Source organism: Hemitrygon akajei, unplaced genomic scaffold (genome assembly GCF_048418815.1).
Source record: "Hemitrygon akajei unplaced genomic scaffold, sHemAka1.3 Scf000037, whole genome shotgun sequence".
Taxonomy (NCBI): Eukaryota; Metazoa; Chordata; class Chondrichthyes; order Myliobatiformes; family Dasyatidae; genus Hemitrygon; species Hemitrygon akajei.
Window position 1 is genome coordinate 5,490,352 of NW_027331923.1, and position 12,714 is coordinate 5,503,065.

At 45.4% G+C, this 12,714-nt stretch overlaps 1 protein-coding gene across 1 annotated transcript in view; it reads right to left on the bottom strand.

The window, feature by feature from the left end:
* LOC140720160 (zinc-binding protein A33-like) overlaps positions 1-12,714 on the bottom strand; it is a 489,530-nt gene that overhangs the window by 217,874 nt on the left and 258,942 nt on the right. The gene's annotated exons all lie outside the window — the stretch shown is intronic.

Below are 12,714 nucleotides of genomic sequence, written 5' to 3' on the forward strand. Positions count from 1 at the left end.
GAGGGACGCCTCACGTCTTAATAAGCTGGTAAGGAAGGCGGGCTCTGTCGTGGGCAAAGTACTGGAGAGTATAACATCGGTAGCAGAGCGAAGGGCGCTGAGTAGGCTACGGTCAATTATGGAAAACCCTGAACATCCTCTACATAGCACCATCCAGAGACAGAGAATCAGTTTCAGCGACAGGTTGCTATCGATGCAATGCTCCTCAGACAGGATGAAGAGGTCAATACTCCCCAATGCCATTCGGCTTTACAATTCAACCGCCAGGAGTAAGATATGTTAAAGTGCCGGGGTCAGGACTCAATGTATTTAAGTAAACTACTTAAGAACTTTTTAAAAGCTATTATTAATGCTTTTTGAGAGAGTGATTTAGATGCATATCATATTTTTACAGAGTTATGTATTGGTTGTAATTAGTTTTGCTACAATAAGTGTATGGGACATTGGAAAAAAACTGTTGAATTTCCCCATGGGGATGAATAAAGTATGTATCTATCTATCTATCTATCTAGAGGAAGATTTTATACTCAGAGAGTGGTTGGTGCGTGGAATGCACTGCCCGAGTCAGTGGTGGAGGCAGATACATTAGTGAAGTTTAAGAGCCTACTAGACAGGTATATGGAGGAATTTAAGCTTAGGGAGGCAGAGTTTAAGGGTCGGCACTACATTGTGGGCCTGTACTCTGCTGTATTGATCTATGTTCTATCTATTTCTCGTTGGAATCTCTCTTTTAATTTAATTTTTTATTGAAGGCACGACACAGTACAGAAAACGTAATGCATTACATTTTCCTCCATTTTGCTTTGATACCTTACCCCTGAACAACACCACAACGTCATCAGTGGGGCCTTCTGGGAGTTGTAGTCATTTGTCCTCGCTCGCTCCCTGTCAAAGCATGTTTCGTCAGCCACCACAGACGTCACCGAAACAGACCCACCGAGGCGCGAAGGGGAATCACACCCGTCCTTGTGGGCGCCGAGGCCGGCGACACCGACAGAAGCTACTTGCTGAACTCCGCCATGGCGATGGAGCGGAAGAGGAGGGGCTGAGCATGGGCCGATTTCCTCCAGCCTATCGAAGCTCAGACGTAACACTGACCCCTGCTGTCATTGGCTGTAGAGACTGTCGCTCAAATGGGAACTCGGAGGGTGATTGGTTTATGTGAACGTCAGTCAGCCTTCCTGTCTTTATAAGTTTGGATTTGGATTTAGATTTATAACGGGACAGGAAGCAAATTGGGAAAAATGTGAGTTTTTATGTGATGGTGCATCAGTCTCCGAGGGACATTATTAACAATAAAAGGGCAAAGGCCGTGGTGAGGAAGGAGGTGATTTACTGGAGGTTATATGGAGATAATATTGGAGGAGATACCGAACTTGGAATTGTTCGGAATATAATTTTAAAAATGGGGGGATTTGTGGGGATCATAATATTCTAGTGTTGATTAATGAGGGCAAAATGATTGTTACTGAAACAGGGAAGGTTGTGTTACTGGCTGAGTCATTTGCTGAGATTCATAATCAGGATAATTTAAGTGAAGAAGTTAAACAATGTAGGGATATGTTTTTCAGTGAATACTCTGAAGTGCTGGAAGTCAGCTGTAGCAATGATAGTATCACTGATGGAGAGATTTCTTTGTATGAATTTAAGACGTCTATTAATAATGCAGGTCAGGTGCTCCCAGGAAAGAGTGATATTTGAAATTGTAATTGTTTCTAATTCGCTTTTGTGAAAATATTAAATGTTTGAATTGTGCATCTACTTTCCTCATGGAAAATGGAAATAGTAGTGCCAATTCTAAAACCTGGCACATCCCCATCTGATCCTTCTAGTTAAGGGCCTCTATCGTGAATGTCTCATGTATGTAAACTTATGGAATGTATGGTAATCAAGCGCTTGAGTTATATTTTGGAAAGAGTGATGATAAAGTGTTTTATTAGAGTGGATTTTGGAAGGGTGAAATGACATTAGATTCAGTTTTAGATTTGGAAGATGATATTCGGAAAACACAATTAAATAAAGATGTTGTAATATCAGTATTTCTTGATACTGAAAAGGGAAATGATATGGAAGAAAGGACTTTTGATTAAATTAGGAGTGAGGGGGACATTGTATAATTTTTCTGAGTTTTTTATTTGGACAGACTGTGCATGTACCGGTCGGCATGTTATGTTGGTGTTTCTATGAGATAGAGAATGCGATCCCATAAGGCAGTATTTGTAGCCCTTCATTATTTAATATTATGATTAATGATATTTTCTCTGAGATGGGAAAATGGGATACCCTGGGTAAATCACAATATACAGATGACGTCGCTTTATGGATTAGAGGTATTAATTGCAATTTACAATTAATAGGTCAAACAGTGGGCAGATTGATGAGGATTTTAAGCTTTTAGTCGTTAAAAAACATTATGTGGTTTACAAACAGCATTAATAGACTTGCACTTGATTTTAAATTTTGTCATTAATATCTTGTGGAAGTGTTAGTGGTAAGATTTCTCAGTATGTGGATGGATAATAAGCTGACGTGGAAGCACCTATCAGTAAAATAATTGATAAATGTAAAGGAGCTTTAAATCTCCTCAGACATCTATGTGGGTATTCTTGGGTGCAACATGAAAATCTTTGTTGACCAATTATATTTGTTTAATTTGATCTGTTCTTGATTATGTCTGTGTGGCTTATGGATCACCTTCATCTTCAAATTAAAAATGTTTGTATGTGATACAATTACAGACTTTAAGATTGTGTTCTAGTGCAGTAATGTTGCCTCCTGTTTTGGCTTTACTGATTGCAATGGGACAATTGCCCTCAAAGTAACAGAGGTTCAAGTTGATGTCATCATTCTGGATTAATTTCAGAGAGCAAGGAAATGATCATCCGGTTAAAGGTGTGCTGGAGGACGGCTGGGGACATCACAAGAAGGGTGTTTTTTGTTCTGTGTGGCTGGGTTCTTATCACGCTGGGAATACGGGTGTATTTGATGATACAATATGTCCCACTGTAGCTTTCTCTGTAACCACACCTTGTTTTTTCCAATGACTTCAGTTGATTTTATGTTACACGATCCGATTCGGTTCTGCCTGAGAGTCTGTTGGTTCATTAGTATATTAATGAAAGTTATTATCATACAGTAACCATTTTTACAGATGAATCCAAAGATAAGTTAACTGGGGATGTTGGTGTGGCTGTTTTTGTGTGCCTGAATTGCAGGTAATGATAAAGAAATGACGTATAGCCATTTATCAGCATAGGAAGCAGAATTTTTTGCCAACAGTTTAGGCGAACAGTGGGTGGAGGAAATTGGTCCTTATAATTTGCTCAGAATACATGTCAGTTTTGATGAGTCTTAAACAGGTCATTCTGGCAGTAGGTCAGATTGACTGTTGGAAATTTGTCAAACGGTATTTCATAGATAAAGTTTCATTTATATGTCTGCACATTATGGACCCTGCACATCACACCGTTGAGGGAAATGATGATGTTGACTGTTTAGCACCAAAAGCTGTTAAATGTTAAGCTGTGGATATAGACCTTCCACTTAGCAAATTAGAAGCTAAAGGGTTGGTAGTGTTAAGAATTGGGGGCTTATGACAAGACGTAGGATAATGGACATAAGGACAGACACCTTTACAGAGTACATAAACCTGTTGGGTTTATAGATGAAGGGCTTAAAACAAGGGAAGGAATGATATTGACATGACATAGAAATGCCTACACTATGCTTAATTATGCCTTGTAACTAATTTGAAAACTTCATTCTGTGTTGTGTACATTTTGTCATTATGAAACTGTCGAAATACATACTATTTCAATGTGAAGCGTATAAGGCTGAAGAAAAATCAAATGCGGTCTTCAGTACAATCTTTGCAAGGGTAGATAGTTTTCAGATAAAAACTATTAAATTATGGAACTGACTTTAAATCAATTCACAGTTTGAGCTGGAAAAGGCATGTAATAATTGTGTTAAACCTAAGGAAATGACAGATAGGGTAGCAAAGGTGAGTGGGATGTTGGATTATTGGGATGTTCTTAAAATCCAACAAAAGGCAACGAAAAAAGCCATCAGAATGGTAAATACGAAATATGAGGGCAAACTGGCCAATAATATAAATCAGGATATGAAAAGTTTAGTTTTCAGTTACATGAAGAGTGAAAGGGAGATGAAAGTTGATACTGGACCACTGGAAAATGATGCTGGTGAAGTAGTAATGGGGGACAAAGAAATGGCAGATGAACTTAATGAACAATCTTCACTGTCTTTTCCAGTCAGCACCGCCCCCACTTGTCCCATTTAACCTGTCTCATTACGGGTGAACATTAGGACCCGAGGGAGCTCAGGACCCGCCGCACGCAACTGCTGCTGAATCCCCGGTGTTTCTGTTCGGTTGACGGATGCGGTGAACGAGTTAAAATTAATCGATCGACAATTCTCATGTCGTGCATATTTCACTCCATAGAACCATAGAACACTACAGCACAGAAAACAGGCCATTTGGCGCTTCTAGTCTGTGCGGAAACTTCATTCCACTCGTCCCATTGACCTGCACCCAGTCCGTAACCCTCCAGACCTCTCCCATCCAGGTATCTATCCAATTTATTCTTAAAACTTCAGAGTGAGCCCGCGTTTACCACGTCAGATGGCAGCTCGTTCCAAACTCCCACCACTCTCTGAGTGAAGATCCTCCTAATGTTCCCCCTAAAGCTTTCCCATTTCACCCTAAAACCATGTCCTCTCATATTTATCGTTCCTAATCTAAATGGAAAGAACTTACTCGCATTTACTGTCTATACCCCCCATAATTTTGTAAACCTCTATCAAATCTCCCCTCATTCTTCGACGCTTCAAGGAATAAAGTCCTAACCTGTTCAATCCTTCCCTGTAACTCAACTCCTGAAGACCTGGCAACATCCTAGTAAATCTCTGCACTCTTCAAACTCTCCATGGATACCTCATGTCTGAACTTTCTGAACTAACCTCCCATGTGGGACCTTGTCAAAGGCCTTACCAAAGTTCATGTAGACAACATCTACAGCCTTACCTTCACCTACTTTGCTGGTAACCTCCTCGAAAACTCTTCAGGATTCATTAAACATGATCTACCTTGCACAAAGTCATACAGACTATCCTTAATCAGCCCTTGGCTGTCCAAATACTTGTAAATCCGATCTCTCTGAACATCTTACAATAATTTACATACTACTGATGTCAGGCTCACTGGCCTGTAATTACCTGGTTTACTATTGGAGCCTTTTTTAAACAATGGAATAACAAGAGCTACCCTCCAATCCTCCGGCACTGCACCCGTGGCTGAGGACATTTTAAATATTTCTGTCAGGGCCCCTGCAATTTCTACTCTAGTCTCTCTCAAGGTCCGAGAAAATATCAAGTCAGGCCCGGGGGAATTTATCTACCTTTATTTGTTGTAAGGCAGCAGGCACCTCCTCCCCTTTAATCTCTAATTGTTCCATGATACTACGGCTTGTTTCCCTTCCTTCCATATACACTATACCAGTTTCCTGAGTAAATACTATGTTACGAACCCCGTAACTGGGTCACTTACCAGCAAAGATAGAGAGGTCCGTTGAAGTCTGATGGTACTATTTTTAACAGTATTTATTGATAAAATACACAAAAATAATATCAATGCAAACATACAGATAATATCCGTCGTCAATACTAAATCTAACAGTGCGGGTATAATAATAATCAATAAGAAATAGCTCTATCGTTGTCTCGGGGATAGTGTATTGTCCGATGGAAATATAAAAGTCACTTTAGTTCATTCAAGCTGTAGGCTGCAGCCTTTGGTTGGAGTTAAGAGAGAGAGTTAAACTTGCCCATTCCTTTTATGATGTCTATCCTTCGAGAGTCGTTGGGGCTGAATTTTCCTTTGTTGCCAGTTAAAGCCGTTCGTCCGTGGCAAGACCCACCAATTCCGAGGCAAATGGAAAAGGGCACACGTGGGCTTTTCCACCGGCTTTCGCTATTACGCTGTTACAGGAGTTCTAGCGTTTCTTCTGGTGCGTCTGAGGGGCTGTTCCCACAGACCCTCTTTTATCCTGACTCACAGGGTCTCAGATTTCAATCAGGGTGGATTGATGCCAGCCCTCCACCAACCCCCCCCCCCCCCCCCCCCGGTTCATTGCCTGGGGGCTTCAATGAATCGTACAGTACTCAATACACAATTCCATCTCCAAGGGATAATGGCCGTTATCCGTGGCTTTGTCTCTCGGAGGCCCAGGACACATTCCAAATATTGAGGAATCTGCGTGTCTCGCTCTCATTTCCTGGGTCTCCTGACCCGAATCAATAGCGATCCTGCGATTCTCAAAAAGGAGGGGGCCACAGGCGTAACAACTGATGCAAAAAAACTGTTTAAGTCTCCGCCATCTCGTGAGGCTGCACACATAGACGACCACTCTGATCTTCTAGGGGACCAATTTTGTCCCTTACAATCCATTTACTCTTAATATACTTGTAGAAACCCTTCAGGTTTACCTTCATATTATCTGCCAAAGCCACCTCATGTCTTTTTTCCTTCCTGATTTCCTTCTTTAGTATTTTCTTACATTTTCTATACTCTTCAAGTAACTCATTTGTTCTTTGTTGCCTATACAGGAAAACAGATTATCTGAACAGTGGCCGATTAGGAAAAGGGGAGGTGCAACGAGACCTGGGTGTCATTGTACTCCAGTCATTGAAGGTGGGCATGCAGGTACAGCAGGCGGTGAAAAGGGCAAATGGTATGTTGGCATTCATAGCAAAAGGATTTGAGTACAGAACCAGGGAGGTTCTACTGCAGTTGTACAAAGCCTTGGTGAGACTGCACCTAGAATATTGTGTGCAGTTTTGGTCTCCTAATCTGAGGAAAGACATTCTTGCCATACAGGGAGTACAGAGAAGGTTCACCAGATTGATTCCTGGACTTCCAGGACTTCCATATTAAGAAAGACTGGATTGACTAGGCTTATACTTACTGGAATTCACAGTGGTGAATCTGTGTAATTCTCTGCCACAGGAAACAGTTGAGGCCGGTTCACTTGCTATATTTAGGTGGAAGTTAGATATGGCCCTTGTGGCTAAAAGGATCGGGGTTATGGAGAGAAAGCAGGTACAGGGTTCTGAGTTGGATGAGCAGCCATGATCATACTGAATGGTGGTGCAGGCTCAAAGGGCCGAATGGCCTCCTCCTGCACCTATTTTCTATGTTTCTATGTTTCTATACCTGCTATACACTTCTCCCTTTTTCTTAACCAGATCCCCAATATCCATTGAAAACCAAGGTTCCCTATGCCTGTTAACTTTGCCTTTAATCCTGCAAACTCTGCACTCTCAAAATTTCACCTTTGAACTTACTGAACACATCCTTGCCAGTAAATAAAACTTTTCCCAATCCACTCTTCCCAGATCCTTTTTCATTTCCACAAAATTGGCCCTTCTCCAATTTAGAACCTCAACTCGAGGACCAGACCTATCCTTATCCATAATTAACTTGAAACTGATGACATTATCGTCACTGGTCCCAAAATGTTCGCCTACTCATACTTCTGTCACCTGACTGTCTGGTTTCCTAATAGAAGATCAAGTGTTGCATCCTCTCTCGTAGGTACCTCTATATATTCATTTAGAAAACTTTCCTGAAAACATTTCACAAACTCCAAGCCATCTAGCCCTATTACAGTTTGGGAGTCCCAGTCAATATGAGGAAAGTTAAAATCCCCTACTATTACAACTTCCTGTTTCTTGCATCGGTCTGCTATCTTTATACAGGTTTGCTCCTCCAATTCTCTCTGACTATTGGGCGGTCTGTAATACACCCCTATTAGTTTGGTCACACCTTTCCCGTTCCTCAGCTCCACCCAGTTCCTCAACCCTCCGGGCTGTCCTGTCTACGCACTGCTGTGATATTTTCCCTGACTAGTAATGCCACTCCTCCCCCTTTCATCTCTCCCCCTCTATCACATCTGAAACAACGAATATTTCTATAATGTATAAACCTTAGGTGGGAGGTTATCTTTTTGTATTAATGTATTAAAAATAAATTATAAATTTTACCAATGGAGCCTCTTACTAAAGGATTCTTATTCAAAATAGTATCCAACAAATCAGATTCTTGCATATATGGAAATTTAGATAATTATTTTTGTAACAAATGTCTCACCTGAAGATATTGCAGTAAGTGTGTATGAGAGAGAGAATATTTGCTAATTAACTCTTCAAAAGTCATCAATCGATCATTACATAATAAATGAAAATAAAAATAAATAAATCTGCAAAAAAAACAGATCCCCTTAATCACTAAAGATTAAACAACATTGGGGGAAAGAACTGAATATGACCTTTCTTAATGAAGATGCTCAGTTCTTCTTTGATATGTGCCAATCAGTGTTTAATTCAATTTAAAATTGTTCACTGTTACTATTTAACACAGGAGAGACTATCCAAAATATTTCCTAGCATAGACAATTGTTGCGATAGGTGTAAAACTGAAGTAGCCACTTTTTCACGTATGTTGTGGTCATGTTCTTCATCAAAATCTTTTTGGAAATCTTTATTTTCTACAATTTCTAAAGCTCTGAAAATTAATTTACAACCTAATGTACAAACCTTTGATTTCTGTCTATACATGCAGTCCTCGCATGACCTTTATCCTCCTCCACCTCACTATCTGCTCTAACACTCTGGTTCCCCTCCCTCTGCAAATCTTTTTTACTCCCGCCCCAGCAGCACTGGCAAATCTACCCGCAAGGATGTCAGTCCTTCTCCAGTTCAGGGGCAAACCGTCCCGTCGGAACAGGCCCCACATTCTCGGGAACAAAGCCCAATTGTCCAGAAACATGAAGCCCTCCCTCCTGCACCATCTCCTTACCCACGTATTTAGCTGCACTCTCCGCACATTTATATTTACAGGGAATTTACTCCTGACGCCGGTTCCGGGACCCGACCCGTTTACAGACCCGGAGCGGAACCGGAGCAGAATCTCAGCCACTGGTTTCCATACCGAGGCCAGAAGAAAGGATAAAGTTTCCCCGTGAATTTATTCCCAGTGAAGGTGTGGAGATGGGACTTGGTCTCCGCGTTGTAAAATGAAACTGTCCCGGACTCGTAACTGAGATAAATTCTCACCCTCCCGGGGATGGGACCGGCAGGGAGACGGGACTCGGGGGAGGGGGGACCGGACACGTCACAATCTCGATATAACACGTCACCACGCCGCCCGATGACCCAGAATCCGGTCTCCGGTCTCAGACTGACCCGACCCTTCCTCTCCACAGACTCTGCGGCGACTCCCAGACACCAGACCCGATTCCCCGTCACCTCCACCTCCCAGTAATGTCTCCCCGATGTGAATCCCTCCGATCCCAGCACACAAGCCCAGTATGTGAATCTCTTCCCGGTGTCAGGGAGATCCCTCCGGGTCTCGGTACATCTCACACTCTTCCGATCCTCAGACACCTCGAGATACGGACTCGCCGTTTCCACATCCAGGGTGACAGAGACTGGGGGGAGAAGCAGAGAATTAGAGAGTCCCCGGTGATCGGGGGGAGACTCGGGCAGCGCGGCCCCGGGGATCGGGGGGAGACTCGGGCAGCGCGGCCCCGGGGATCGGGGGGAGACTCGGGCAGCGCGGCCCCGGGGATCGGGGGAGACTCGGGCAGCGCGGCCCCGGGAATCGGGGGGAGACTCGGACGGCGCCGCCCCGGGGATCAGGGAGAGACTCGGGCGGCGCGGCCCCGGGGATCGGGGGGAGACTCGGGCAGTGCGGCCCCGGGGATCGGGGGGAGACTCGGGCAGTCCGGCCCCGGGGATCGGGGGGAGACACGGGAAGCGCGGCCCCGGGGATCGGGGGGAGACTCGGGAAGCGCGGCCCCGGGGATCGGGGGGAGACTCGGGAAGCGCGGCCCCGTGGATCGGGGGGAGACTCGGGCAGCCCGGCCCCTGGGATCGGGGGTACACTCGGGCTGCGCGGCCTCGGGGATCGGGGGGAGACTCGGGCAGCCCGGCCCCGGGGATCGGGGGGAGACTCGGGGAGCGCGGCCCCGGGGATCGGGGGGAGACTCGGGAAGCGCGGCCCCGGGGATCGGGGGGAGACTCGGGAAGCGCGGCCCCGGGGATCGGGGGGAGACTCGGGCTGCGCGGCCCCGGGGATCGGGGGGAGACTCGGGCAGCGCGGCCCCGGGGATCGGGGGGAGACTCGGACGGCGCGGCCCCGGGGATCGGGGGGAGACTCGGGCAGTGCGGCCCCGGGGATCGGGGGGAGACTCGGGCTGCGCGGCCCCGGGGATCGGGGGGAGACTCGGGCAGCGCGGCCCCGGGGATCGGGGGGAGACTCGGGCAGCGCGGCCTCGGGGATCGGGGGGAGACTCGGGATGCGCGGCCTCGGGGATCGGGGGCGGGGGAGATTGGGCCGGCGCGGACCCGGGGACGGGGATCGGGGGGAGACTCGGACAGCGCGGCCCCGGGGATCGGGGGCAGACTCGGGTAGCGCGGCCCCGGGGATCGGGGGAAACTCGGGCGGCGCGGCCCCGGGACCGGGGGGAGACTCGGACAGGGGAAACATCCTCCCTCACTCCTGCCTGTTGACTCCTGAAAGAATTTTGTGTTTCCATGAGATCTCCTCTCATTCTTCGAAACTGGGAACAGAGAACATAGAACCGTACAGCACAGGAACAGGCCCTTCATACAATGTTCACATTCATTTGTGAGTGTGAAGTGGGGCAGTGTGATGGTTTGAGTCAGTAAAGGAGGTGATAATGGGAACCAGTAGGGGAGAGATGAATGGCAGATAGAACCAGGAGAGGGAGGGGTGGAAAGAATGTGGGTGAACTGTGTGTGTAGACGTAATGAGAAGCTGGAGGGGGCAAAGATGGGAGATGAAGATGACTTTGTCCCCTTTCCCAGAACCCCATCCCTCGCAGCCCCTCATTTAGACAGGGGATGAATTTGCAGGAACCCTTAAGCAACACAGGTCCTGATGAAGTGTTTCAGTCTAAACCGTGGACTGTTTATTCTTTTCCATAGAAACTTCCCGGACTGAAGTTCCCCCAACAATTTGTGTGTGTTACTCTGCTTTAAATATACTCAATTATTTGGCCTCCACATCTGCCTGTGGCAGATTCACTATCCTGTGGATAAAGGAATTCCTTCTCATCTCTGTCCTAAATGGACATCCCTATAGTCGGAGGCTGTGCTTACCGTTCTCGACCCACCCACATCCTCCCAACATCAACTCTCTCCCGACAGGTGTCAGAGAGAACTGGCGAGACCATTCATCAGGACCTGTGTAGCTTGGATTACCAGCATCTGCAGATTTTCTCATGCTTGATTTTTAAAGCAGAAGTTAATAAGTAAACTTCTTGATCAGTCAGAGTCTCAAAAGTTATGGGGAGGAGGAGGGAGAATAGGGTTGAGAGGGATAATAAAGCAGCCATTCTTCTAAACTCCGATGTGTACAGGCCCAGAACCATCAAACACTCCTCATATGTTAACTCTTTCATTCCCAGAATTATTCTTGTGAATCTTCTGCACCCCCTCCAATGCCAGCACATGTTTTCCGATAGAAGGGACCCAAAACTGCTCACAATACTCCAAGTGTGGTCTGACCAATGCCTTATAAAACCTCAGAATTACATCCTTGCTCTTGTACTCTAATCCTCTCGAAATGAAAGCAAACATTGAGTTTGCCAATCTTACCACTGACACAAACTGCAAGTTAACCTTCAGGGAATCCTGCACAAGGACACCCATGTCCCTTTGCACCTCTGATTTTTGAATTTCGCCCTGTTTACAGAATTGTCTATGCCTTTATTCCTTCGACCAAAGTCATACCTGCCTAAGTTTGTACCTGTCAAACTCTACCTGTGCTACAAGATCCTTATTACGTATACTGGTGGATTCAAATAAGACCATAAGACAAAGCAGCAGAAGCCGGCCATTCGGCCCTTCGAATCTGCACCGCCATTTTATCATGAGCTGATCCATTCTCCCATTTAGTCCCACTCTCCCACCGTCTCACCATGACCTATGATGCCCTGGCTACTCACATACCTATCAATCTCTGTCTTAAATACACCCAATGACCTGGCCTCCACTGCCGCAAGAAATTCACAGATTCACCACACTCTGGCTAAAAAAAAATTCTTTGCATCTCTTTTCTGAATGGGCACCCTTCAATCATTAAGTCATGCTCTCTCGTACTAGACTCCCCCATCAAGGGAAACAACTTGGCCACATCCACTCTGTCTATCCCTTTTAACATTCAAAATGTTTCTGTGAACTTCCCCCTCATTCTTCTAAACTCCACGGAGTACAGTCCAAGAGCGGTCAAATGTTCCTCATATCTTAACCCTCTCATTCCAGGAATCATTCTAGTGAATCTTCTCTGAACCCTCTCCAATGTCAGAACATCCTTTCTTAAATAAGGAGCCCAAAACTGCACACAGTATTCCAAGTGAGGTCTTACCAGTGCCTTATAGAGTCTCAACATCACACCCCTGCTCCTATACTCTATTACTCTGGAAATGAATGCCAACATTGCATTCACCTTCTTCACCACCAACTCAACCTGGAGGTTAACCTTAAGGGTATCCTGCACGAGCACTCCCAAGTTCCGTTGCATCTCAGGACTTTGATTTTCTCTCCATTTAAATAATAGTCTGCCCATTTCTTTCTTCTACCAAAGTGCATGACCATACACTTTTCGACATT